The sequence below is a fragment of the Macaca nemestrina genome, chromosome 3, assembly GCF_043159975.1.
Source record: "Macaca nemestrina isolate mMacNem1 chromosome 3, mMacNem.hap1, whole genome shotgun sequence".
NCBI lineage: Eukaryota > Metazoa > Chordata > Mammalia > Primates > Cercopithecidae > Macaca > Macaca nemestrina.
The window spans coordinates 163,407,403-163,431,019 of record NC_092127.1 but is presented as its reverse complement, the minus strand read 5'-3'; the positions used below and the strand labels follow the sequence as shown (position 1 = coordinate 163,431,019).

Here is a 23,617-nt window from a genome sequence, read left to right as displayed (position 1 = left end):
TGGTGCTAAATATGTTAAATTTAGCCAGTTAATATGACTTATGGACTAGATATTCTAAGCACACAGAATCCAATGCTGAGTTAATTCTGTCTAACCAACCTTTGTGGAAAATACTTAGACTGTCTAATAATGAGATTAGAAATATCAAATAAGCAGCATTTATTGAGCATTTGTTTTAAGCCAGGAATATATTAGTGCTTTTCATGCATTGTTTCATTAATCCACAAAATCCCATAAGGATTGTAGTGTTACTGTCCTCATTTTGTGGGTAAGGGTTGTAATGTAATAAAGTATAATTTAGTTAGTGTTAGAGTTGGTGTTTGAACTGTGTATCATCTCCTTTTCATAAGGAGATGACTTGACCTACTAGAGTAAGCTCATTGGTGAGAAGCAACTAATAAGACAAAGTTCAGGTATAACGTTTAATTCCAGTGAACAGGAAAAATCCGGATGCATATATTCCCTACTGGGATCAATTTTCCTTCAGTCAGATACAGAGGAAAACTTAAGCATCATGGGATTTCATTACTTTCGCCATTTAGCACAAAGATTGAGGATCACAAGAGATTTTGCTTCAGTTGGATCAGAATAGATCCTTAAACCTTGGAAAAAGTAACACCTCCATAGCCTGTGTTTGGTCTGTTCTGAATTGCATATTCAATATTGGGTCTTATCTTTTGGAGTTTCTTTTGACTGTGTTGGAGGCGCCTACCAACTTTCCTACACCTTCCATCCATATTGGCCTTGTCTGAAACAGTATTCCAATTTATTGTGGAATAGTCAGTGTGGTGCTGTATTGTTTTGCTGTTGTTGTTGTTCAGATACTTGAGAAATCTAGCAAACCTCACAGAGTATGTCTATATAAGGCTTTTATTTAAAGGTAAAACACACAGAGCAGCAATAGAAGTAGAATTCAGGAAAGCATCAAAAGTCTGAGATATAATCTTTACACATCTGAAATGTGCTGAAGCTCTGGCTAAACTTCCAAGTCTGTGTCAGGAATCTTGGCTTGAGCAGACATCTTGGAAAAGCTCTCAGCAGTTAAGTGGTCAAGCCAGGCTTGTCAAATCATTTGAGTCCGTTGGAAACCAGTAAAGAAACTAGCCCTTGTGGGGCAGGATTGCCAGGAGAATTTCTGAGGTGAAACGGCACACTGTAAATTCTTCTGCCTTTATCTTGGGTAAACGTCACAGAAACAGGCATCTAGGTATCTCCAGAGATAAAGAGAGCTTCAGCTTTACCACTTCAGTCGTAAATCAGCTATTCTAAGGCACTCAGACCTATATTCTGGAGCTATTTTATACATACCACTAGTAAAGTTGTCCTGCATTGGAGAAGTTGTTTAAATTCAATAACCTGTACTTTGTTTTTATTATTTTTAAATTTATGTTTTATTTTTAAAGTTCTTGTAGAGAAACGGTCTTGCTAGGTTGTCCAGACTTGTCTCCTGGCCTCAAGTGATACTATTGCCTCAGCCTTCCAAAGCACTAGAATTACAGGTTTCAGCCACTGCGATCAGCCTGCTCTATTTTAAATACCCATGAGAATTCTACGTCTGAGCCTAGAAAAACCTTGGATCACCTAGTTAACAGTGACATGTAAACATGTGAACAGTTCTTGTGAATCTAATGGGCCAAATTGATATTGGCTTACTATATTTTATATATGGATCACATATGTACACTCTACTGCCATTCTAAAATGTCACATGTAAGCTCAAGGTTTTATTGGCCAATTAGATGATTATCCAATCCTAGTAAAGCATAAGAGACAGAAATACTATATTTAAAGACACGTCAGAAGAAACATTTGGCTAAAATTCTGAATACCCCTTTTCACTTTCCAAGAATTTCAGAATTAAGTCCAATTATTTAATGTGCCATATACTTCTTGTTTTGTGTATATTGTCCTTCCATTATAAACTTTAAACCTAACATTAGTGAAATTGTTTTGTGTTCCTGTTGGCCAAAAGCCAACTCAACAACTCAACAGGAAATATTCAAAAGCAGTCTAAATTATTACTTTTTCTCATAATGCGAGGTTAATACTACCTGGTACAATGAATAATCTCATTGCTAATTTGAATAAGATTAAATTTTAGATCAGTCTTCACAAGATATTAATAAGCTGACATTTAAATCAGGGTTCAAAAACATCAAAGAAGGGAGTTACAAATGTGGAAAGGGGAAGAACTAGAATAAACTCTGTGGTGTCTGATTAGCTTTGAATGGATCATTTACAAACTTGAAGACTTTAACTATAATTGGTAGATGTCACTAGTTATATCTGCTAAGAGCATATGGAAACAAAGGAACTGTGATACGACGGGCATACTTAGTTAACAGATCTTGGTTTGTATGTCCCATTCTCCAGGGCTCCTTGGAGAAAAGGTTGACATGAAATATGTACACAAGTATGAATTTATTTTATAAAGGAAGAAATAAAGGATTGGAGAGGTTATGTCACTTACACAAAGTTACAAGCATAAGTAAGTGTCAAGGAGAGCATGGGTTTCTTATTAAAATAGCAGAGAGTGGGCCCAGGTCCAGTGTCTAGGTTAAGGTCCTCATAGTCTTCACCTGCCAGTTTTGACACCTTGCTCAATTTTCAACCACCAGTCCTCGATTTCCCTAGAAGTAAATCTGTCTAAAAATAATGATATCTGTTTCATAAGTAGGGTTGTTGTCATGAGCTAAATGAGATATAATAATATCTCAAGTACTAAAAACATAGAACACTATAATCACTACATACCTGTTGACATTTTGTCACTATAATTTTTCTTATTATGATGACTGTTTTATTATATGAAACTATGCCTATCTGACTTAACAGTATATAAAACAACAACAACAACAACACAGAATTGAAGCAGGCATGTCACCAATAAGGATTAGCAAATGAATTTAAATACCTTGTGTTATTTTAGTGAGAAAATAAACAGAATTGAACTAAATAGTATGGAGTTTAAGGATTGAAGAGGAGCGGGAAGACTGGTTTGACAGACCAGTTGGGACCAGAGTATACTGACCTGTGAGAATGAACTATACGTGACTATTGCAAGAGCATTTTTAGATAGTTTAGCTTCATATCAATATGCAAGATATTTTGTTGTGGGGAGGGAAGGAACTGTCTTTATGCTATATATGGATAAAAATAGTCACTGAATAATTAATAATACTTAAATGGAATTGGAAAAACTCAAAGAAGGCATCATAAATTCAAAATCATTGGCAGTGAATTCAAATACAAAATAGGAACATGTCAGAACTATAGAATATATAAGTGTTGTAATTTAACTTTATATAGTAACTTAAATTAATCTAATAAATGATTTCATGTGGAGGCCCTATAGGGTGTGACTTTAATTGATATGTGCCTAATGTGCATGATTAGAAATCCTTTGTTTCATATAAATAATTGATGTGCTAAAATTATTGTATGTTTCTCCTACTAGGTATTTTTAATTGTCTCCTTTGGAATCTTTATGCTGTTAAATTACCTAGTCATTTTTTCCCTAGTGCAAAGGAAGAAAAAAATTTACAAAGACAAGGCAAGAGATCAAAAATTGCTGTAACTATTTAAATATAGTTTCATTTTATAAAGCCAGTAATGACAACGTAATATTCATTTATATTTTGTAACTCATTGTTTTTCCTTTCCATTTTCTGCTGGTACACTGCCAAGTAGCAAAACATTATGACAGGAGAAAAGGGAGAGCAATTAAAGGTTCGGAATAATGAGGAGAATGGACAATCACTCCTAGATAATTCAGAGTGAACTCCCTGTCACTGTTAAAGTAAGGCAACATCATTATCCCTGTACTCCTGCAAAAATATGCATGGGTCACTTAGAGGTATTTCTACTCTTACGTATTAAAGCATGGACCACTGATCTCTGGAAGAGAATCGCTAAATTTGGGGGTTTAATGAAGGTTTAAATGAAAGAAATTAAGGAACGAAACTTACCAAACCTTGCATGTGAAACTTCATTTGACCTAGAAGCACTACTTGTAATTCTGCAAAGTCAACAAAAAGCATGTAAATGGGAAGGAGTGTGTTACTAAACATAATTTGGTCCTTTTTTTTTTGGAAAATCCTGTTCTCCTATTTTAAACTTCCCTTTATAGTAAATGCAAAAGTCAAAAGTTTTGCTAGTTAAAAGATACAGTGGTGGCCAGATCCCTCCAAAAAACCAGCATAAAGTTTAGGTTAAAGAAACCTAACACAATGAGATAGAGCTGTTCTAATAAAAATAGTGCCTATTTCTAAAAAAAAAAAAATATATATATATATGTGTGTGTGTGTGTGTATATATATGTGTGTGTGTATATATGTGTGTGTGTATATATGTGTGTGTGTGTGTGTGTGTGTGTGTGTGTATATATATGCTTTTTTCATTCTAAATAGAAATAGAATAATACAGCCATTCCTAAGTGTTATCATGGTTTCTTAAGAAGGGGAAATTCTGGCCAGGCGCGGTGGTCCACGCCTGTAATCCCAGCACTTTGGGAGGCTGAGGATGGGCAGATCACGAGGTAAGGAGATCAAAACCATCCTGGCTAACACGGTGAAACCCCGTCTCTACTAAAAATACAAAAAAAAAAAAAAAAATAGCTGGGTGTGGTGGCGGGCGCCTGTAGTCCCAGCTACTCAGGAGGCGGAGCTTGCAGTGAGCCGAGATAGCGCCACTGCACTCCAGCCTGGGCGACTAAGCGAGACTCCGTCTCAAAAAAAAAAAAAAAGGGAAATTCTATGATGCCCCATGTCCCAGTCTCTTATTTTCACTCTGTTGCGGTCATCAGAAAAATAAGGTTAACCAAATACTATAGTTCCAAATATAATGCAGTGTAAATGCAAATACAATGAAACAAATATCTGGTTTTCTAGGAATTTTCAACAGGCCTTAGAGCTACGCATAAAGTGATTTGATTTTGAATCACCATTTTCATCTGTAGTAATGTTTGTGTGTGTACTTACAGCTAGAGTGTTATAACATCTATTACATTCTAAGTCTCTTCAGGTATTCTTTGTTCTACTTTCAAGTAGTTTTTTGTTATGTTTAGTAGGAAAAATCACATGACCTGTGGACATACTTTGAAAGAAGCCATTAGAAATCCGGGGGTTAGGAGGGCGGTTTGGCTAACTCTAGCTAAGATATTGAACAAAGCAATACCTATACTTTTGAAGTAATGTTGAGAAATTCAATCTTGGAAGAATCGGTTTTGGTAATTTTGGTAGAAAGTAGATAAATTTTTACTTGTACAATCAAACTAAATTTTTTATATTTATCTTATGTCATGTCCCGAGATCCAACTGTTTTGAAAAATTCAGTCCAGTCCATAAAGTCCATTCCATCTATTCCACTGTGCTCCTTCCTACATGACCCAAATACAGGGCTAGGTTTGGGAATATCAACAAAATGAATAAGGGGACAGTAACCTCAGTGCTTTGGGAGGCTGATGTAGGACAATTGCTTGAGGCCAGGAATTTGAGTTGAGTGTGAAACAAAGTGAGATCCATCCCTACAAAAAATAAAACAAAAACATATTAGCTGGAAGGCTGAGGTGGGAGGAGCACTGAGCACAGGAGTCTGAGTCTGCAGTGAGATAAGATTATATCACCACACTCCAGTCTGAGTGACAGAGTGAGGTCATGTCTAAAAACAAACTAACAAATAAGCAAACAATCAATACAGCTTTCCTTTAAAATAATGATCTTGTAGAGTCATCTGAAAACCAAACAAATCAAAACAACAAAGAAGAAAAACCCAGATAATTACAAAACTGTGGGATAAATGTGACACTATTGTTAATTACAGAGTTTCAGGGGATTGTAGGCTTGTGGGTGTTTGGTGTTAACTGAGGTGTTACAGACCTGGGAAAGAATAGACCTGAAGCTTGCTGGGCAATTAAAGTCAAAAGATGAGAGGGAGACAGGCAAGAACTCTAGGCAAAACAGGGTGTATTAATCAGACCTGAGACATGAGAAAACATGGTGCATTGGGAGCATTGAAAATGAGTTTACTTAGCTAGAGGATAGAGTGTTTTCACATATATGGATATACATGTGAAAATCACATGTATGATTTTCAAAATAAACTCACCAGGCAGAAAGGGTGTATTATTTTGACCCACATTTTATTTAATAAAAGAGTCACTCTGAGAGGGATTTGAATGTTTTATGACTCTTTAATGACATTGGTGGGGTTTGAACTCATTTTCTTCTATTATCATAAAAAAAGCTCAGTAGAGTAATTAATACTGAAAGATATTGAAGAGGATTTTAAAGCATGGGACGTGGTAATAAAACCTGATACTTACATAGTGATTATTTTATGCCAGGTGCTGATAAGGACTTTCCATTTATTATTAAACTCATCCTCACCACCTATGAAATAAGTACTGTAATTATCAGTATTTTGTGGATTAGGAAACCAAGACTTAGAGAGGTAAACCCTCACTAATTTCTCCTAGCTAATAATTAGTGAACTAAGGCATGAATCCAAACAGTGTAACTCCAAATCCCACACTCTTAGTTGCTGAACCACTGCTTGTCTCTTTTACCATATTATTTCTGTAAGAAGTCAATGATTAGAAAGCAGTGTAAGACAATCACAATCAAAGAGAATATTTTTATATAGACTCAACCGATAAGATTTACAGAGGAGGGGCTTAGTATTTGGGGTTGAAACAGTTGGTATTGAAAATGGAGGAGTTAGCAAAATAATTGGCATTTATGAGTAATGTGGTGCTCTGCCTTGATTCTCCTTTAGAACAGAAATATTTATCCCACCTTCCACTGTTGGGAATGCTTTCTGCTGAAGGTTGAGAGCTAACTCCTTCCTTTGAAATTGCTATATCTTAAGGGAGCTGTCTCACCCAAATTTAGACAAAGTTATACCTCTTTTTACATAGTAGCCCACAAATGATGACTGATTGATGAGGTGTACGGTCAGGTTAAGTAACTTACCGAACATCACAAAGACTCCAAATGGAAGAATTTGATCCTATGCTGGGTTAATTCAAAGTCCAAGACATTTTTCTTTCACTATATTTTCTCCTGTAACTAAACTTTATGGATTAAAGTAGTAATTTTATAGGAACTGATACATTTATGTACATCCATTTTATGTAATCTTCAGACCTCTGTCATTTCAATGTGGTTTCATAAATAAGTTTTCTTTAATCTTTAACATAGACCCAACATATAAAAGAAACAAGGAGTAATATAAAATGATGAAACCGTTTGACATTGAAACATGGTATCATAAATAGTATCCTGTGTTGTATATCAAATACATATATATATATGCATATCTTTTGTAGCTTAATATGTGTTTTTGATATTGAACATAAAATGTTGTGAATCTATGTGTCACAGAGATGAGAAGAATCATTCTTTTTGAGCATCTAAGCTGCACTTGGTAAACAGTAGGAATCAGTGGTACTGCAATGTAAGTTTTTATGTGTCATTGGATCTTTTATAGTTGTTGAAAGAACTGGAAAATCTATTATTTGAAATACTGTATATAAAAGAAAGTATAAAAGTTGTGCTTCAACTGTTTCTAATAGAAAATCTTTAGAATATTTCTAAGCCTTTAAACTAAGATTTTTTAAAGAATTTTACCCGCTGTTGATTCAAAATATTTCCTTGTTATATTCAACAACAACTAGTTAAGCTCAATCAGTTAATAGTTTGAACAATTGAGAAACTCCATATGGTGTGTTTCTTGCTGACAGCATGAATTCTAGCTTGAGGGTTCTGATCTATTAAACCACATGTTATGATCAAAGTGGTATTCGCTGGCAATCATGATGGGAATCCCTGTTTATTGAACTGCAGCCTTGTGCAATACTTACATAGGTCAAAGATAATTAAAAGAACGAATTTCAGTGAGGGCTACCTTTCAAGGCCCACTTAAATAGAACAGTTACTGCAGCAATTATTTGCCCCCTATATCAAAGGCACTGCAGCCCTGGGCTCCAGGTTTATGGAAAAATAAAAATGTCATATAATAGCTGATCTTTCAGATGCAAGTTCAGTTACAAAGGAGTATGTTTAACAGTCAAGTAACTTAGTGAACACTGACTTTAAAATACTCATGAACTGCCCACTGGCATCAGTCAACTTTGGAAACTTTTTAACAAGTCACATATTAATTTGATATATTCATTATATTAAAAATGAATAAATAACAATTTGTCCCTCAAAAATCAAGAAAACTTTTAAATACTCTCTAGTAGTAAAAATTATGTTTTGAAGCTATGTCATATGTAGTCATATAACCTAAGAAAATATTGTGTATTACTGTCCCTAAAATGTCCAATTATTTCAATGAGTGCTACTGAAAGTGTCACTCTTCTTATTTGTAGAGAAGATAAAATGCATGACTGTACTGTGATTGTCTTTTAAACACAATTTACATAAATAATTATTGTTTTAACTCTGAGTTTGATTCTCATGACAGCACTTCCTTAGAGGAGATACCATAATGGGCATAATTAAATCAATTACAGTTTCCTTGGCGTTAAATGTTATACTTGTTAATATCAATCAACCAAGGCGTATGCAGTTTGAATTCACCTCTGTAAAAATTGAATTAGTCCCTGTGCCGGAAATGAGCATCACCAATTTCTAGGCACACATTATCATATATAATAGATTCTGTATCTACCTATATAGACAACATGGCAAAATAGACTCTCAGTAATGTGATGAACTTAGTGAATATCTAAAACATAGCAGTAACTAACATTTATTGACATTCATGCAGTGTGGCAAGCGCAAAATACTTTATGTAAGTTGACTTGATTAATCTTCACCCCAAATCTGTGAAGCGAATATTACTTTCCGGTTTCATACAGATGATTAAGACTCAGGAAGGTAAAGTAACTTGCCCTAAAGACTAAGTGAGGGCTAACAAGTAATAAAGGGAGGGTTGAAATGTGGCATTCTCTCACTAGAGTCACGTTCTTATCCTCTATATTAAGATGTTTGCTGATCCTCAAATCTGAAATCAGGAGGCCCATGTTTTGATACTGTCTCTGCTAAGTTGTTCATAGTTACTGGACCAAGTCAGTAGCCTATCAGGCCTCAGTTTCATCAGATGTCACATAAGGTCTCTTTCCCTCCCAATATCCTGGAATTTAGAAACATAAGTCTCTTTAACCATGTAATTATCTACAGCTAGGGCAAGCATGACAACAAAGTTTCACTGTGTTTTAGACATTCATATAGGCACAGTAAAAATTCATGGTTCGTTCTCAATATATATTGAATCAGCAGCCATCCTACTGGGGAGAGAAAAATAAAAATGTAAATAAGTTATTACACTATATGATAGAAGTTGTTAATTTCAGTGGAGGAAAGTAAGATAAAGAAAGGATGGAGAAGTGTAGGGGTGGAGATGAGGGTTACAACAGTTAGGGAAAACTGAACTGTGGAAGTGCTATTTGAAGATAAACTTGGAGAATCTGAAGAAGGAAACCACAGAAAACATCTGCGAGGAAAGCATGCTACATATACAGAAGAAGAACTCGACTCAAGGCAGGAGTATGTCCAGTGTGTTACAGGAACACTGAGGAAGTCAGTACAGATGTTCCTTGACTTACAATGAGGTTGTGTCCCAATAAATGCATCATAAGGTGAAAATACTTTATGTTGAAAATGCATTTAATATCCTTAACCTACTGAACATCATAGCTTAGTCAAGCCTACCTTAATGAGCTCAAACACTTACATTAGCCTAAAGTTGAGCAAAATCATCTAATGCAAAGCCTTTTATGTAATAGTGTTAAATATCTCATGTAATTTATTTAATACTGTACCAAAAGTGAAAAACAGAATTGTTGTATGAGTATTCACTCTTTATGTACACAGCTAAGAGCACACTGAGCCTGAAGAATGTCTGAAACATTGAAATAAAATTAATTGCTGGATGTTTAGTATGCTGTAGTGACAAGGTCTTCAGTTCCTCCCTCCTGTGATAAAGTTCAAGAATGATTGATAGAAGTCACTGGAGCACCAATACTTGTTGATGGTTTAGTATGCAAAGATTTAGGAAGATATCTAGTATCGGTTGTTTATCCTTGTGATTGTGTGGCTAAGAGCTGTGGCTCCATTTCACTGCCCAGCATTACAAGAGAGTATCATATTGCATATCATCAACCCAAGAAAAGATCAAAATTCAACATGTGAAATACAGGTTTGTTTGTTTTTTTTTTTCTTTTTTTTTTTTTTTTTTTTTTTTTTTGAGATGGAGTCTCGCTCTATCACCCAGGCTGGAGTGCAGTGGCTGTGAAATACAGTTTTTATTGAATGCATGTAGCTCACCATCGTGAAGTTGAAAAATCATAAGTCAAACTATTGTAAGTCTGGAACCATATGTATAGCTAGAGTGGTGAGAGAGAGAAAACAGTAAGAGTTGAATTCAGGGAAGTAACAGGGGCAAGATTGAATTAAGCCTTATACATGAAGGAGATGGGAAGCTATTGGTAGGTTCGGATAAGAGGAATATGATCTTCTGAATTAAGTTTTGACAATATCATTCCGGCTACTTGTTGAGAATTTATAAACCCTTTTGGAGGCAGAGCTACCATAAAGCCAACATAACTTTATCTCTAGAGCACAAATGGGCAAAGGATGTGGCCCCAATTAAAAGAAATAAATCTCTGATTTCAGTAAGAACATGGGCCATTGGGATAGTCTATGCAAAACATCTACTTCGTTACAATAGGTATAAATTATGTAAAGAATGCAATATAATTGTGCAGATACTGCCAACTCTTTACAATCTGACATCATGCAGAATCCTTAGCATGCTGTACTTTCAAATATTTACTTAGAAAAACATCAATAACTGCTATAGACCATGTAAAATACAAAACATAAAATGTTTCATTTCACAACAGGAGAGGGCACTTCAACTCATACTCTTGTAAAAGTGCCTTGTGAACTCTTGTTTAGATTAACCAGACTACAGAAGAATTCGAACAGTGGTTGGGCCTTTCAAAAACATGTTTAAGGCAGACCAATTGAAAAAGTGAGTTAACAATGATTAATGCCTGCTAATAAAATAATTGATTTTTACTTATGGAAGAAATACAAAAAGAGAAGAGATATGACAAGGACCAATTTTTTTTTAAGTTTTTATAAAAAAGAATGACTACTTGGATGGTTAAAAATTAGCTTTGTTTATTATTATTATTGTTATTATTATTATTATTATTTTGACACAGAGTCTCACTGTGTCACATAGGCTGGAGTGCAGTGGCATGATCTCAGCTCACTGTAACCTCTGCCTCCTGGGTTCAAGCGATTCTCCTGCCTCAGCCTCTCGAGTAGCTGGGACTACAGGTGCGTGTCACTATGCCTGGCTAATTTTTATATTATTAGTAGAGACGGTTTCACCGTGTTGGCCAGGCTGGTCTCAAACTCCTGATCTCAGGTAATCCACCCACCTAGACCTCCCAAAGTGCTGGGATTACAGGTGTGAGCCACCATGCCGTGCCAAAAATTAGCTTTGTTTCTGAATGAACTTTGCCTTTAGCCTTGTTAGCTCAAAAGCCACCCTTGCTTTCTTTTTGACACCATCATTTAACTGCAACAAATCAAATTTGTCTGATAGCACTGCTTGACAGGAACCACAAGTAACTGCCAGGAGGTCTGACTGCAGCTGTTGCTCTCCTATAGCACACAGTCGTGCTGTGTCATTTGAATTTGTGCTTCAATGCATCTTTAAAACATTTCTTCTCAGTAACCTGATTAAAGTTGTGTCCTGGCTGTTCACTTGACTGCTGATGCTTAAGACTCCTACTGCTAGACACAGTTCACAAATATTAACCCCAGAAGAAATATTTATCAGAAAGAAATACTTATAAAAATGCATTTCTAACTGACTTCATTTCATTAACCCCCAACATTTTTATCACCAATATCCAAGCATCTCTGTCTACTCACTTTGGCTTATATGCAAGTATTCCGCCAAACAAAATCTGTCCTCTTAAGAAGCTTTTGTTTATTGAATCATACTCTGATTCTTTCTTTGCTGCCCTCATTCTTTGTCCTTATGCTTTTTTTGTAATATTTTAACTCACAGTCTTTGCATGGTCTCATTGGGCTATTTCATACACTTCAAGTATATATTTTCAGCTAGGATGTCAAATTCCTCACAGAAGAGTAGAATACAGTTATGTGCATGTCACATAATAATGGGGATATGTTCTGAGAAATGCACTGATAGGCATTTTGTTGTTGTGTGAACCGCATAGAGTGTACTTACACAAAAGTAGATGGTATGGCCTACTACACACCTAGGCTACATGGTATAGCCTATTGCTCTTAGGCTACAAACCTGTCTAGCATGTTACTGCACCATACTGAATACTGTAAACAATTTTAACACAATGGTAAGTATTCATGTATTGAAACATATCTGAACATAGAAAACATACAGTGAAATTATGGCATAAAACTTTTTTATGGTACACTTGTATAGGGCACTTACCCTGATCAGAGGTTTCAAGACCGGAAGTTGCTTTTGGGTGAGTGGTGGGTGAACGTGAAGGTCTAGGATATTACTGTATACTACTATACACTTTAGAAACACTGTACACTTAGGCTACACTACATTAATAATATAGTCATTTCTTCAATAATAACCCTAACTTATTGTAATTTTTTTTACTTTATAAACTTCTGAATCTTTAAACATTTTTTTACTCTTTTGCAATAGTACTTAGCTTAAAACACAAATACATTGTACAAATATACAAGTTTTTTCTCTCTTTATATTCTTATTGTATATTTTAGATTTTTGAATATTTTTATGTTTTATATTATATAACAACAACAGTTATGTGCATGCCACATAATAATTTGTCCTTATGCTTTTTTGTAATATTTCAAATTTGTAATATTTCAAGTTAAGCCAACGTAACTCTATCTCTAAAGCACAAGTGGGCAAAGGATGTGGCCCCGAGTAAAAGAAATAAATCTCTGGTTTCAGTAAGAACGTGGACCATTGGGATAGTCTATGCAAAACATCTGCTTCGTTACAATAGATATATATTATGTAAAGAATTATATATATATATATATATAGAGAGAGAGAGAGAGAGAGAGAGAGTTGTTGTTGTTGTTGAACACTAAGACACAAGCACACACATTAGCTTAAGTCTGCACAGTGCCAGGATCAACAACATCACTGCCTTCCACCTCCACATCTTGTTCCACTGGAAGGTCTTCAAGGGCAGTAACACATATGGAACTGTCATCTCCTATGATGACAACGTCTTCTTCTGGAATATCCCCTTATCTGCCTGAAGTTGTTTTACAGTTAATTGCTTTCATTTTTAGTTAGTAGAAGGTGTAAATACTAAATAGCAATAAAAAGTATAGTGTAGTAAATACGTAAACAAGTTACAGTTCTTTATTACAAAGTATTATGTTCTATGCATAGTTGCATGTGCTAGGCTTTTATTCGACTGTTAGTGTAGTAGGTTTGTTTACTACATCAGATCACCAGGAACACATGAGCAATGCATTGCACTGTCACATTACGATGACTACAATATCACTAGGTGTCAGGAATTTCTCAGCTCCATCATAATCTTACGGGACCACTCTCAGTCTCTTATTGACTGAAATGTCATTATGTGGCAGATATATACACATTCACAAAATATTTGCAGGGTCGAATATATTTTGGGGAATCAAGAAATGACTTTATCCGATCTGCATCACCCACTTTCCTATAGATTGGCTGCACATTTGGTATAACCTCATATTTTGTGTATTACATAGAGAATTCATTTTTCATAGAGAACAACATTTAACCAAAAAATGCCATCTTTCTTCTTTATTGTTCCTCTTTCTTATGTCGGTATTGGCCATTCTCCCCATCATTACTCATTGTAGCAATAACTAGCCCTTAACATTTCTGAGCCTCCACTTACCATGTTTCTATCTCATTCCAAAATATGTTCCTTTTTAATGTGCTGAACAACTCAGCATATTTTAAAAATTTAAGCACTCATTCAGATTTGTTCCCCCACACTTGCTACATTATTTTTTCAAAATTGCTGCTGCTTGCAATGACCTTTTTTAGTCACATTTGAAGTTCCAGATATTAGAAAGCCTGTGTTTTAGAAAAATATTTCAAAAATTTCTTGAGATGAGACACACACATTTAGAGAAGTTAAGTGACATAGCTGAATTAAATAAGGTAAATAGTAAAGTCAACAAAATAGACAAAACCTTTAATATTTATTGTAATGAGGCTAATTGTAAATTAATATAAAAGAAGTAGTATTGGTACATGAAGATAACCGTATCTGGAAAGTCATTTGGTCAAATAGTTGAACAATAATCTACTGCACATGAGCAAGAAAACCTTCAGGCCTGGGTCTTTCAGGAGCCTGAAGGAAAATGCACTGTGAGAAAGCTATGCAAGCAGCATTCAGAGAAACTATACTTCCCTTAAGGACTGCCAGAAACAGTCTAAATTAAACATAATGCATTTATTTGAAGGAGTATAAGGTAAATAATTATTCCGTATTTCTATACTAAAACAGAAAAGGAAATGACAAATGCTTGGTTTGCTAAAAATAATGAAGTAAGATCAACTGCAACATTGTCTAAAAGCTGGGTAACTGCATTGTAAAATTGAAAAAAATGTGATAGCATCTGAAGTTTACTTGGGAGTTTGCTGACTTAGAAGTTCTGTCTATTCAACAGTGAGTCAATCTATTATCAAAGATCTTTACCTACAGGACAAATCTCTGGGACAGATTCAGCTAATCAAATCCAGTTTTGCTTTTCCAATTATTGTTACTTACTGAGTGGCAGAGATTTTCTCAAAAGACAAGAATAGTCATTAAAATCTTTCTGAAAAAGACAAAGTGTAGAGAGGGAAAAGATTATTGCAGGGAAATAATTATCATAGATTTAATATCACAATATGTAAAGAACACATAAAAATAAAAATGCAAAAGCAATTGGATAAATAATATAATTTTTTTAAGTTTGTATTTGTATCTATTCAGACAATTGCAAATTAAACTAGCCATAACATCAATTAAAATGAATGTCTTTTAACAGCAAGCACAAATATTCCAGCAATTCAACTTCCAGGGAACTTTAACACAAGTGCTCAGAAAAGATGTTCATAGTAGCACTGTTTAAAATATTTAAAGTGTGGGAAAAAGTTATAGTTTCCTAGTAAATAATAAAGAAATTTATAATCCACTCACAAAATGGAAAATTGCATAACAGTTAAATGAACAAATTAGAACTATAGATCTCAGAATATATTATTTTCCAGTTAAATGTTGCCAAAAATCACAAATTGCAAGAATAATATTACATTGCATAATATTATAGTCAATTTTAAAATGTATATTTTATGTTATTTACATTTAAATACATAGAAAGTAAACATTCTAAAATATGAAAAAAGGGTGATAGTATATAGCAGAATAGGAAGAGTTTAAGACAATACATTGAGTATTACCCTATTCCAGAGTTGAAAGGAGAAAAAACTAGTTGATATCCTGTGCTCATTTTATGTTAAAAAATGTACTTGTAGACAATATGCTAATGTGGTTAATATTGGTTTACTCTTGGTGGTAAGACAAACAGTATATATATAAATAAAACCATAAAAACACGATAAATGCATTGAAAGATATTCAGGAGAGCAAATGGATGGGGTAATAGAATGGACATATGGTATGTTAAATGGAGCACAGAAGGAGGAATATTTCCGCAGATCAGAGTGAACTGGATATTTTGAGAGAATCAATTCAGTCAGAATGAATTGAAGACAAGTGAAGTTGTAAGCTTTCTCTTTCTTTCTTTAGCTTTCTCATCCCTCTCTCCTTTCCTCCCTTTCTCCTTCCCTTCCTCCTTTTCTCCCTTTCTCCCTTCCACCCTTCCTCCCTCCCTTCCTTTCTTCCTTTTTTTAGAGAAAATTAATCTCTGTCTCCGAGGCTGGAATGCAGTGATGCGATTTCCGCTCACTGCAACCTCTGCATCCCTGGTTCAAGCGATTCTGCCGCCTCAGTCTCCCCTGTAGCTGGGACTACAGGTGCGAGCCACCATGCCTGGCCATTATTTATAGTTTTAGTAGAGACGAGGTTTGACCATGTTGGCCAGGCTGGTGTCAAAGTCCTGACCTCAAGTGATCTGCCTGCCTGCACCTCCCAAAGTGCTAGTATTACAGGAGTGAGCCACCGCGCCTGGCAGTAACATTTCTTGATATTGTTTGAGGAACATCAAGCATGAATATGTGAGTAAGATGAGTATAAGACAAATGAAGCCCTCTTGACTGTAAGTATTTGGGATTTTGTTCAAAATGTTATAGTTCATCTATTTCTCAAGTGAGTTTTACTAGTTTGTGATAATTGAAAAAACTGTTCTATTTCACCTAAGTTACCAAATGTGTGAGCATAGGTTTATTTGTAGTTCTTTTCTTATTATCATTTTAATATTAATGTAATCAGCAGTCATGACATCTTTTTTATTTTTAATACCGGTAGTTTGTATCTTCTCTCTTTTTTCCTAAGGTTAGCCTCATTGGAACTTTATCAATTTCGTTGATCTTTTTTCAAAGAACCATTTTTTGTGTGTTTCAAAGAAACAAATTTCTGAGTTGTTTTTCTGTTTTCAGTTCCATTGATTTGAGCTGTATATTTTATTACTTTCATTCAGCTTAACTTAGGTTTCATTTCCTCTTCTTCCCTAGTTTCTTGAGGTATAAATTTAATTATTTTATATCCCTCATCTTCAGTAATATAGGATTGTAACCCTATACATTTCACTTGAGGCACAGTTTTAGTTGCATCTCATAAATGTTGATGTTATGGTTTCATTTTCATTTAATACAAAATTTGTAAGTGAATCTTGAGATTCCTTTGACTCATGAATTATTTAAAAGTGTCTTATTAAATTTTCCTATATTTTGAGGATTTTCCATCTATGTTTACCTTATTAATTTCTAATTGATTTCTATTATGAGATCATTAACTTTGTATGATTTATATTATTTAAAAATTTTTAAGGTGTACTTTTTGCCTCAGAATGTGGTTCATCTTAGTGAAGGTTCTATATGAGTGTGAAAAGTTTGTGTCATCTGCTGTTATAGGATGGAATATTTTGTAAAATATATTAGACTTCTAGTGTATGTTCCAACCCATAAAGACTTTGGAAGTTGTCACATGTATTCTTACAATAAGCAAAAAGGATAAACAAACTGAAAATCAACAACTCTTGCCATATTTGTCAAAGAATTGAATATCAGGGCAAACTGCTGCCTGCCCTAGAAAGTGATGAGACAGGCAGATAGAAAGAATTAGAATGTACTGGGAGCAGAAGCTTATAGCTGGACCTAGTGTTAATAGGAACACTTTAATCTGTAACTGTTGAAATGCTAGAGGCTCCATGAGGACTAAGATTAGTGTTAAAAACTCTGACGTAACGCAGCCCAAATAAGGCACATAGGCATTCTTAAGCTTTAGTCCTGGGAGTTGTACTAGGTTCTCCCTGTGAAAATTAGAAAGAAATCCCCTCATGTTCCACAAGGAGGTGGAGGAGGGGTGTTTCACTCAGCTGTCTCCAGCAAGATCTGTTCTCAAGGGAATCTACTCCACCACAACCTAACTGAGGTGTTTTGCCAAAGCCTAACTGACTACTTTTAAAATGTTCAAAAGGATTTGTTATCAGACAAGTACCCACTTAAGAGAACTAAGTTGCAGAACTAAGAGCTAAGAGCCAGGGTAGAGCTTGAGCTCAGAGCTATCCAAACCACAGGAAAGGGAATGTTATCACACTGTTCTAGGTATTTATTGCTGTATATCAGTCTACCCAAAAACATAGTGCCTTAACACAATCATTTTTCATGGATTTATAGAGATTTAGTTGATACAATAAACTGGACACATTTAAAGTGTACAATTTGATATATTTTGACGTGAATATTCTGTGAAAACATCACTGCAAGCATGAAAAAACAAAAACAAAAACAAAAACTCTATAACCTGCAATGTTTTCTTGTTCCACTTCTAAATTTTCAAATATTAAACCAATTTTCTATATATTATTGGACTTGAGTTGAGAAATTATTGACCAGAAGTTTTTGCATCTCCATGAGAGATACAGATCTAGAAAAATTTGTATAGAATTGAAATTGCTTCTTATATGGTTGGTGAATCCATCGAAGCTGGTAGTTTTCCTTGTGCTTGTTTATTTTCACTGAGTTCAATGTCTTTAATAGATATCAGCCTAGTCAGAGTATGCATTTCTTCTTGAGTGAGTTTCTGTAGTTTGTATCTTTCAAGAAATTTACTTCATCTAACTTAGTAAATATATTGATATAAAATTGTCAAAATTTTGTTTTATTTTGAGTCAGACACTTCAATAATTCAAGCAGAGAGGCCTATTAGAGATTTCTACCTGGAAAAAGTCGATGGATCAGACTGAACAAGAATCACTATGGTGTCATTTGATATTCTAATTAGTAATAGAAAGCAGTCATTAATAATATGAATAAGTTATATTAGTATACTCTTTTGAAAAGAGCAGGGCATTCATTCAATCGAGATTCACTATCACATTATTATTAAGGATATCATATATCAAATATTACATCTTGTATTTTTCCTAAAAATAATTGTTCAAAAATTTATTAAAACATTTAATAACTTAAAACAAATTTTAGCTAATTATTTTGAAAATTAATTCATTATTTACTTGCACACCTTATATTTCTCAATTGGGTCTTCCAAGAAGTCATACATATATACACAAATAAGTAGTTAGAAGACAGACTACAGACATGTATTTAGAGAATAATTATTAATTGGACACTATCACTTAAAATAAAGGGAACAGAATATAGAAGTAGTCCGGGGAAGACTTCTGACTGTGATACAGGTCTCCAATCTGTGAAACGAGGGTAAAAAGGATAAAACGTCTAGGAAGAGCCCCAGAAAAATGGTGCAGCATTGAGAAAATCCTAGCTAGCCCAACAGGGAACTACAGTGCTAACATGTTTTTGGAAGATTCCCTCAAATTCAGAAATGTTAAACCCTTGTATCTTGGTGATACTCAGTCACTGGATGGGCACAGCCTTTCTGTAGTGTGCCAAGGAATAAAAGTTGAGACATATCCTGAAAGTACCTGCAGCTGGAGGCTGTTAGCTAACTGTCCTTGTGGCAAGCCCCCTTGAGTAGAGGTCAGAATAACACATAACAGAAGGGCAGCCCTATGACGTTTTCTAATGTCGTAAAACAAAATTGTTATGGAAAAATACAAAATGTATTTCCTAAATAAATACAATAAAATGAATTCCCTGAAGAATGTCATATTAGTATCATACTATTTTAAAAGTATATTAAATAAGAACACTGCATTGAAATATTATTTTAATCCTTATTAACGATTTGTTCTGATTTTTCCTACTATATTCTCCTGTACTTAAAGAATACATCAATGTACCATAAGCCTAGTATTATAAGAAGTAGTAATTGACATCTACTATTTCTAAAGCCCTACTCACTTTTCTTTTTTTTTTTTTTTTTTTTTTTTTTTTTTGAGACGGAGTCTCGCTCTATCACCCAGGCTGGAGTGCAGTGACCGGATCTCGGCTCACTGCAAGCCCCGCCTCCCAGGTTCACGCCATTCTCCTGCCTCAGCCTCCCGAGGAGCTGGGACTACAGGCGCCCGCCACCTCGCCCGGCTAGTTTTTTTGTACTTTTTAGTAGAGACGGGGTTTCACCGTGTTCGCCAGGATGGTCTCGATCTCCTGACCTCGTGATCCGTCCGTCTCGGCCTCCCAAAGTGCTGGGATTACAGGCTTGAGCCACCGCGCCCGGCCTCAACCTCACTTTTCTTTTGAAGGAAAATTTGAAATCTATAATTGCATTGACATATCGTAAACAAAATATTTTGTGGGCTTGTTTACTATATTAAAGTTCACAACATGCTTATTATCGGACGCTTAGATTTTTGCTATATCATAGACTTAGAGAATTTTGACTTTGTATTCATCAAAATTATTAAGCAACACTAAATTTAAAAGAATGTAATTTCAATAACATGAAAAATGATATATTTTACAAAAGCAGTGTTGGCATAAATAAAGTATTTTGGAGTAACACACAGAATTGAGAAGTCAAAAAAAAAAAAAAAAAAAAAAAGAAAGTTTTGTTTTAATAAGAAATTTCCCAAAAGTTTTATGTTGAAAATTAAAGACTTTCTAAAACATTATTTCAGAGTAAAATTATGTTAAGGTTTTTATGAGGTTTCCAGCTGTTTTCAAAAGGGGTAAAACAATAGCATGTAAATTAGATTTTTACAAATGGTGTGTGTGTGTGTGTGTGTGTGTGTGTGTGTGTGCATTCTGATATTGACCTAGCTTTGAAGATGGTTTATTTTCTTTTATGATTATTCTTTAATTGTTGATGTCTCTTAATATTTTGATTAAAGTTTCTCAGATCTCCGGCTGCTAATTAATGGACTCTTGTACAGAAATACAAGATGATTTTTCTTTCATCCCTGGGTTCTGTCAAGTAGGAACTGATCTCTAAATAAACAATGAAGTGCACTGATGGGAGAGTAGCATTTCGTATTTAGAAGAAAACCTTTTAACTGATTATTTTGAGCTTCAATTTTGTATCTCACTATTTTTACTATGACGTTCTGAATCATCTGTTTTTAAAACTTGCATTCAGGCTGGGTGCGGTGACTCAAGCCTGTAATCCCAGCACATTGGGAGGTCGAGAAGGGTGGGTCGCCTGAGGTCAGGAGTTTGAGACCATCCTGGCCAATATGGTGAAATCCCGTCTCCACTGAAAATACAAAAATTAGCTGGACACGGTGGCACACACCTGTAATCCCAGCTACTCGGGAGGCTGAGGCAGGAGAATCACTTGAACTTGGGAGGTGGAGGTTGCCGTGAGCCGAGATCATGCCACTGCACTCCAGCCTGGGCAACAGAATGAGATTCTGTCTCAAAAACAAACAAACAAACAAACAAACAAACAAAACTGCATTCAAAGTTAACAGAATTTTATATTTTAGCAATTAAATTATGCAATTGTTTAAAAACACATATAACTGCAAAAAATACAAAAAACAATGTTTTGAACACTAATTTTGAAAGATGTTAGCAATTTTACTTATCAGATTCACAGTTTTTTTTTTTTGTGAAAAGCCCAGTTTATGGCCAAGTTCCATAGGTTACTTCTGTTTCTTTTGTGCTAACCTCAGGTTAGTGTGAACATTCAGATATTTTTATATCCAGTTTTGTGCTTACGTATAACTACTCACAAATCCGCACATAAATAACATAAGGGATTGGTTTTGTGTATTTATAAAAGTCAAATAATGACATTTCTTTCCCTTTATAAAGTGCTCTTCCCTTCTCCTTTAACAGAATGGTTTTGAGAATTATGTAGCTCTAGTGCATTAATCAGTTAATCAATTACTGTGTAATATTCCCTAATATGAATGAGCTACATTAATTTTTCTTTTACCACCAAATCTAATTTTTAGTATGTTTTAGTGTTTTCACAAATACACACAATTGCTGCCATAAACACGAGTGGCCATAATTCCTTCTGTACAAATACAGTCATTTTTTTTTGGAGTAAATTATTGAGCATAATTTCTGTCCATTTTTAATTTTTTTAGGCATTGCCAGTATCTCCTGAACTTACACTCTCAGAAAGTAGTGTAGTGTTCTTTTGCCCCATTTTTCATACTTTAAACTTTTAACACCTTCACATTAGCCAGCTTTTAAAAATGTATAATCCTATGGGTGTAAATTATTTTTCAGGATTGTTTTAAGTAAGTTTTCTTAAATAAATGATTTAATGAGCATCTTTCATTTGCTTAAGGTCATTCAAATGTTCTCTTTACAGACTTTCTCATATTTATCTTGGCACATTTTATTGTTCTCACTGATATATGAACATGTTTTACATATTCTGGGGTAAAACCCTCTGTTGTTATGTATGTACCATACACCTTGTTTCAGTGTATAATTTGTCTTTCTGTTTTGTTTGTAGTATCTCATATCATTTAAGATTTTCACTGTATTGTGTAAAATTTTACACTTCATTCATTTGGTTGTGTGTATATTGTTAAACCCATGAGACTGTAAGCCATGTGACAGAGGGATATTTGACAGTAATATTCATTATTGTATGCTGAACACCTAGAAAAATTTATGTCAGTTAGGATGAATTAGAAAAAGATTGTTTAACTAAAATTTTAATTATAATTTTGCCTATATTATATATAATAAATATTTTAACTGATAAATAGCAGTTTAAAGTTATTTTACGTATCTTTAACATATCTGAAATTAAATTTTAAATGTGACAATAATATTGAATATTACCTTTTTGTGTGTGTGTAGTATACTTGTGTGTTTGTATAGATATATACATAGATGGATAGATATATATATATTGATCAATACTTAGCTAATTTTTGTAAATTAGAAACATTTTTTTCCAATATAGCTGTATTTTATCTCCCCTATTTCCTTTTATGACTTTCATATGCACTACATCTCTATGTGCAATGGACAGGACAACTCAATGTTATAATTGCTTTATATAACCTTGTAACATTGACAGAAGCTAAGAGAAAATATATTTAGAAGTAATTTTAAACTTACCAAAATTTCTACTTGTTTTTGTTTCTTCCTATGTGTTTGAATTAGCTGCCAGTATTAAAATCCTTTCAGTTTGAAGAACTCTCTTAAGAATTTATCCAAAGACATACATGGTAGTAAAGAATTTTCTTGATCATCATGTTTCTAGGAGTGTCTTCATTTTACCATGTATTTTTTTTTTTAAGAGTAGTTTTGCTGGATATAGAATTCTTTGTTATGGTTGTTTTGTTTCTTGTTTGTTTGCTTATTTCTTTCAGCATTTGAAACATATGCTATTTCAATATATTGTAACTTCCTTTGCTTTATATAAAAAATCAGTATTAATTGTACAGATCTCCCTCTTGACAAAATAAGTCATTTTGTCTTACTGATTTCAAGGTGATCTCCTTGTCTTTGCTTTCAACAATTTGACTATGATATGTACAGGTATGGCTCTCTTTCTGCATGTCCTATTCATAATTCATTAAACTTGGAAATGTGGATAATTTTTCCCATCAAATTTGAGAAGCTTTAGGCAACTATATGCTTAAGTATTTTTTCTGCTCCTGTCTTTTTCTTCTCTTGGGACACACATTACATATACATCAGTATGCTTGATGCTGCTCTTCTGTACAGTTTTATCATTTTTTCTCTTGTTGGACAACTTCTTTTAATCTACATTTATATTTTGCTTAATTCTTCATTTGTAACCTGACATGAGTTGTTGAGTCACTCTAGTGAACTTTATTGCAGTTATTCAATTTTTTAAATTTCAGAATAACTATTTGGTGTTTGTATGTGATTACTACTCATTTATTGATGTTTTCTATTTTTGATTCATTATCATTATGCTTTCTCTAACACTGAAAATATTTTAATAGCTGTTTTGAATTTGCTGTATACTATAACAAATCCAACATCTGACTACACTCAGAGTTTCGTTGACAGACTTCCC

General features: G+C 34.1%; 1 long non-coding RNA gene across 2 annotated transcripts in view; it reads right to left on the bottom strand.

The window, feature by feature from the left end:
• The window catches only part of LOC139362217 (uncharacterized), a 65,751-nt gene extending 50,860 nt beyond the window's left edge, over positions 1–14,891 (bottom strand). The window contains exons 1-3 of one of the 2 annotated variants that reach the window (XR_011620617.1): positions 14,840–14,891; positions 5,442–5,524; positions 3,969–4,018 (exon numbers count right to left, since the gene is read on the bottom strand). This is a non-coding gene — a long non-coding RNA (uncharacterized lncRNA). The remainder of the gene's footprint in view (positions 1–3,968; positions 4,019–5,441; positions 5,525–14,839) is intronic. The other variant, XR_011620618.1, reaches the window with a different exon arrangement.
• Positions 14,892–23,617: the final 8,726 nt, after the last annotated feature.